The 6,424-nt window shown below is 40.7% G+C and overlaps 1 long non-coding RNA gene across 2 annotated transcripts; it reads right to left on the bottom strand.

The window, feature by feature from the left end:
- Nucleotides 1–384: 384 nt before the first annotated feature.
- On the bottom strand, nucleotides 385–2,228 carry LOC147620986 (uncharacterized). 2 transcript variants are annotated; one of them, XR_015270065.1, is made up of 3 exons: nucleotides 1,741–2,228; nucleotides 599–1,540; nucleotides 385–418 (listed from the first exon to the last, which is right to left on the bottom strand). It is a non-coding gene; the product is annotated as an uncharacterized LOC147620986 (long non-coding RNA). The 2 variants fall into 2 exon arrangements; XR_015270066.1 differs by lacking the exon at nucleotides 385–418 and having other exon boundaries at nucleotides 621–656; nucleotides 750–1,540; nucleotides 1,741–2,225.
- Nucleotides 2,229–6,424: the final 4,196 nt, after the last annotated feature.

Here is a 6,424-nt window from a genome sequence, read left to right as displayed (position 1 = left end):
ATGAGCACTGCCCTAATTTCACTTTCCAAGGTATGGAGAGAGAGAGAGAGAGAGGTTGTATATGGGAAAAACTAATCTTCAACAACCAATTGGATACAAGATCCCTTTCTTGCATGTGCTTTTGTACATGTCTTTGTAGAGAAGTGAAATGTGAGGTAAGATTAGTAGAGCTTATACAAGGTTAGAAAAATGTTATAGAACGGTACAAGAAGCATGTACATCTATTATAAAGGCTATGTTGAGACTATAGAAAACTAAGGAAAAACTTGACTAAAAAGGAGATGAAGTGTGAATTTGGTATAAACCATATGACATGCTAAAAGGCAGCACAATAGGTCAATAGCCATACTGGTGGGACATATGACACGTTGTAAAGGTAGCAAAACATATCATTCAACAGCCATACTGGCCATACAACCTGCATAGCAGCCGTATTATTAGCCATAGGACCAAACATGTCCATAGTACAAGCATATGCAGTTGTACTCAGCATATGCATAGCGGCAACAAAAGTATGATGCTTCGAAACCATAATCAACCAGAAGAAATGGTACTGCATGGAAAAAAAACAATTTATAAGATATTGTCTTTCACTTACTTAGAAAAACAGTTCATGGTGCTTTGATACCATAGCCATCCTGTATGTACAGAAGGTACTGCATAGACATCAAACAAATAATTACATTGCCCACCCCGTTTTTAGACTAGCATATATATAAAGTGGCTTACTCCAATATATAGGTCATTACCCAGGCAGCTTCTTACTCTTACCACTATGGCATGCTTTTATTTTCTGTTTGGAACAAGGCATTCAACCGTCACCTCAATCATTACCCAATGGCATCTAGAGAGGCATCCTTTTTTCTTGTCAATCAAACAACAATGAAGAATAAACACCACAACATGAGCGTGAAGCCTGCATCCCATAGAAACAACCACCACCTAGAGCATGCATAAAGGTTTGGAATACAGCTTAGATTGTTTGACATATCAACATGTTGAACAATCTAAGCTTTCAGCTTGTAATTTTTACTTTTTAGCTTACAGCATGTAGGTGAACCAGGCAAACACATATGGAAAAGAGCATCTCCTTCTTGATGCAGTTTGTAATTATATTTTTTGGAATGATTTTATATTTTCTTTGCTACCATGCCCAATGGACAACACATATCTCAGTCTTATGAGAGCATTCCTATACAACATGACAAAGCTGATACAAGATAGCCTTCTAGGTCAACTCAACATAGACCACCTTCTTTTCTCATATGGTAGACTTCTAGGGTCTAATTATATGAGATCTGGGTTCTAGATAATGTTACTTGTTGGCAGCTTGAAGGTTTCCGCATGACAATGTCCAGAACTTGGGCCTTGTCATTCCGCTGGCCATTTAACAGGGCACCTACTATAGATCCCATGTTTTACAATAGCAGCATATTCGATTCTGACCTTAAACTCAAGGCATATTCGATCTTGACCTGAAACGCAAGCCCTTGGTGGTGGCCACCTTGAGCTTTCCTCCTCAGGAGCTAAAGAGTCATCCCTTCATATCACCACCAAATCAACAATCAGCAGATACTCACTACACCAAGAAACCACATCAACATTTAAGCATGTAGTTTACAGCAAGCATTTTCACACCCTACTTTAATTGGAAGCCCTCAAATGGCATGAAGCACATAATAGAATTTTTGTGAAACATCAAACAATTTTTATGAAACATTGAAATGGTGAGAACCAGACCATTAAGTACCCAAACCCAAAATTTCAATAGTCAAGGAAGTCAACATCTGTAGGACTGATGGGGGCACCTCTGCTTAATCCAGACAATAAGTAAAAAGGCTTAAAAGTGTTAATTAAACTGCTCCTTCGCCGCCTGTATGCACATGTTAAATGCCAAAATAATCACAAATCTAGCTGAGTGGGCCTTCTATTGCTTGTTGTGGAGTGCGTGGGGAGATATAGGTGGCCTCCGAGAAGATCTCGTGGCTGATGGCGGGCAGGGGCATCCTTCACTGATGCTCACACACATATAGAGTCATTCGTGTGTGCACGAGCCCTTGCTTTCTCTCCAGGTTCTTGCTACCCATCGGCCACGGGATCAACAAGGAGCAGAAGTCTGAAGACTTCTTGCCCTACTGCTTGGTTCTTAATTGGGTCTCCTTGCCCTACCGCCAAATATTTAATTTGGGCGGTGTCATTCAACTAGTGCTCCCCAATAACTTGACCTAAGGAGTCTAACTTCACACACAACAACCTCACTTGCCAACCCAAAAATTGCCCGCCCAAATGCAGTATGAGTCCATAGGAGCACCCATGAGAGAACTAACAGGTGCATCATGTCACCTTGTTGGCCCACGAAGATAATGTATCGAAAATGTAATATGGGGAAACCATTTGAATGCCCAATTCTTTTGGGACGGCTACCAAGTATATTCACTATGCCAAGGCCATTCGAATCCCTAATTTGTCTAGAAACAATGAGGGCAATTGTAAATTTTTATCTATGGTGATAATAAAGCCGTTTTGCCTAGCAAAACCATCACGTAGCATACATTTTGGAAACCAAAACTGGTTAGATTAAGGAGTTGTCATTATTTTGATTGGTTGAAAGAAATATTTTCATTGAGCATTGTGCTCCCCCTTGTTCTTATAGTGTTGCTCATGAAATTCTTCTCTCTCTTTCTCTCTCTCTCTCTCTCGCTCTCTCTCTCTCTCTCTCTTAAGAAAGCATCTTTTCTTAATATGTTATGTGTGTTTCTCTATAGCTCTTATGGTGCATTATAGCTCTCCATCACCAAAACATTGGGTAGCCTTGTTTAAAGTATTCAACCCTATAATATATACACCTGTTTGCTACCAAAATTTAAGGTCTAAGGTCTAAGGTTTATGGTTTAGGATTTAGGGTTTGGGATCTAGGGTCTAGGGTTTAGGGTTTACGATTTGGGAGTCAGACATAGGATTTAGGAATTAGTGTTTGGGATCTAGGGTTAAAAGTCGAAGGTTTAGGATTTGGAGTCTAGAGTTTAGGGTTTAGGGTGTGGAGTCTAGGGTTTAGGGTTTAAGGTTTAAGATCTAGGATCTAGGATCTAGGATCTAGGATCTAGGATCTAAGGCTTAGAATTGAGGGTTTAGGGTTTAGGGCACAGGGTTTAGGGTTTAGGATTTAGGGTCTAGCATCTACAGGTTTAAGGTTTAAGGTTTAGGATCTAGGGTTTAGGGTTTAGGGTTTAGGGTTTAGAGTTTAGGGATTGGGACGTAGGGTTTAGGGTCTAGGACCTAGGGTCTAGGATTTAAAGTTTAATGTCTAGGCTTGTAGGGGTTTTGGATTTGGGTTTTGGGTTTTGGAGTCTGGGGTTTAGGGTTTGGGGTTTAAGATTCAGGGTTTATGGTTTAGGGTTTGGGACATAGAGTTTAGGATTTAGGATTTAGGTTTAGGTTTTGGATTTGGGTTTTGGAGTCTGGGGTTTATGGTTTAGGGTTTAGGATTTAGGTTTAGTATTTTGGATCTAGGGTTTATGGTTTAGCGTCTAGGGTCTATGGGTTTAGGGTTTGGGTCTAAGGTCTACGGGTCTACAAGTCTATGAGTTTAGGGTTCAGGGTTTAGGGATTTAGACATAGAGCTTAGGGATTCAGACATAGGGCTTAAGATTTAGGCTTTAGGGATTCAAACATAGGGTTTAGGGTTTAGGGGCCTAGGGTCTAGGGTTTAGGGTTTAGGGGCCTAGGGTCTAGGGTTTAGGACCTAGCATGTACGAGTTTAGGGATTCAAACATAAGGTTTAGGATTTAGGGTATGTGGATTGGGGTCTAGGGTTTAAGGTCGAGGGTTGTAGGTGTTTAGGTTTTAGGGTTTGGGGTTTAGGATTCAAAGTTTAGAGCTTAAGGGTTTATGGTTTAGAATTTGGGATATATAGTTTAGGGCAAGCGTTTAGGGTCTAGAGTTTAAGATTTGGGACATAGAGTTTAGGGTTTATGGTGGTTAGGGGTTAGGGTTTAGGTTTTAAGATTTTGGGTTTTGAATGTAAGGTCTAGGGTTTAGGGTTTGAGATTTTGGGTTTAAGGTTTAGGGTATGGGATTTAGGATCTAGGGTTTAGGGTTCAAGATCTAGGGTGTAGGATTTAAGGTATGGGATCTAGGGTGTAGGGTTTAAGGTATGAGATCTAGGGTGTAGGGTTTAACCCTCAGTCCTAAAAAATCGATTACAGGCCAAAATGGTTATATGTACTAACTTTTTATCATTATTAAATGGTAAATAAATATACAGTTATTACCTTTACATTGTTTAATATATATTCTCTATGCTTATTATACACTTACTTTTTATTATATACTTGTTTAATATATATTCTCTATGCTTATTATACACTTACTTTTTGTTATATACTTTTTTCTAATTATTTTTATAATTAACTAATTATTTTATGAAAAGATGCAGGGGAGAAGAGAGCTTGAGCTCTTACAAGCATACACACACTCACAAAACCCTAAAAGAGAACACACAAGGTGAGAGGCTGAAAATCTTCTTCTTCTTCACACAACACTCAACACACCATATACAAAGATAAGAGTACACACCATATGAAAAGGTACTCAACCAAATACATACTAGGGTTCTCTATAGTGTGAACCCAACTAAATGAGCTGGCGCTATAACTATGCCAGTCTCTAGAATGGTTGTCACACAGCCTATCATCTCACTGGCCGCATATCACCCATGATCTCACCAACCATGTCAGTGGTGTAAGTGCCCAGGCGGGTCATCAGTGTCCACTACCTCACTAGATGACCTCGATATCTCAACACTCCCACTCGAGCTCAACTCCATCTCATGTACACAAAGCGAAGCCCTGAATCTGCGGAGCTTCTCTATACCTAATGCTTTGGTGAAGATGTGAGCGACATGATCGTGTGTGCTGACATAAACAAGGTCACCGTATCCTGCCAAAACCTTCTCTCTGACAAAATGGTAGTGGACCTCTATATGCTTCGTGTGAGCATGAAAAACTGGGTTCCTGGCCAACTGTATACTGCTAATGTTGTCACAGAAAATGACAACTTGTCTATCCACCGATAGACCCAAATCTGCAAGTAGCTTTCTCAACCAAGCTACCTCACATACTGCCATAGCAGCACCTGTGTACTCGGCCTCTGTATAGATAGAGCAACCGTCGGCTGCTTCTTGCTGCTCCAAGTCACAGCAGCACTCCCCAAAGAAAACATGAAGCCACTAGTAGATCTTCTATCTGAGATACTACCATCCCAATCAGCATCTGTGCACCCATGTACACATATCTCTGTCCCAGTTTCATAAAATAGTCCACAATGCAAAGTAGACCTCACATACCTCAGTATGCGTCTCAATGCATCCAAATGCGGCTTCTGAGGAACCTGTATAAACGGACTCAGCAACCCAACAGCATAGCTCAAATCTGGCCTGGTGATCGTCATGTAGATCAAGATTCCTACTATGCGCCTATACATAATAGAATCCTCCAAAATCTCTCTTAAATCTGCACTCAACTTGCCATTTTGATCCAATGGCACTGAGATAGGCTTACAGCCTGTCATACCATACTTGGACAACATGTCCAAGCCATACTGTCTCTGCAGTAATCCAATACCATGTGGTGACCTAATCACCTCAATGCCCAAGAAATATCTGAGCTCCCCCAGATCCTTCATCTCTCAAACTTCTATCTAAGCAAGATCTTTACATCAAAGATCTCTACATCATGGTCCCCCGTAATAATCAGGTCATCTACATAGATGATAACAAGCACAACCCCTCTATCATTGTGTCTCACATACAGCGAGAAATCTGCATTGGTTACATGAAAGCCAATAGTGACAAGATATTCAGAAATCTTGTCAGACCATGCTCTTGGTGCTTGTTTTAGGCCATACAAGGCTTTCTTCAACCTGCTGCAAACATGCTCAGGGTGACTCATATCCTCATAACTAGGTGGCTACAACATATACACCTCCCCATGCAAGAATGCATTCTTTATATCCATCTGATGTAAAGACCATTGCTTTGACACAGCCACTACTATCACAACTCTCACTGTTGCCCTCTTGGCAATTGGGCTGAAAGTTTCCTCATAATCAATGCCATATGTCTGCGCATATCCTTTGGCTACCAATCTAGCCTTGTACCTGCTTATACTTCCAACACTGTTATGTTTAACTTTCTACACCCACTTGCATCCAATGGCTTTCTTGCCTTCAGGCAATTGCACTAAATCCCAAGTCTCATTTCCATATAGTGCATCCATCTCCTCATCCATAGCTTTCTCCCAACACACATTTTGAACAGCCTCATCAATGCATGTAGGCTCTACAACCTGCACAACTTTTGCCATGTATGCATAGTGATGTGCCACATAACCATCATAGGTAAACCTTTGCACAGGATTCTTCACTC

Source organism: Cibotium barometz, chromosome 31, assembly GCF_041138505.1.
Source record: "Cibotium barometz isolate CiBa-2024 chromosome 31, ASM4113850v1, whole genome shotgun sequence".
NCBI classification, from domain to species: Eukaryota; Viridiplantae; Streptophyta; class Polypodiopsida; order Cyatheales; family Cibotiaceae; genus Cibotium; species Cibotium barometz.
Note: the sequence above shows the minus strand (reverse complement) of the source record. Positions and strands in the feature narration are given on the sequence as shown.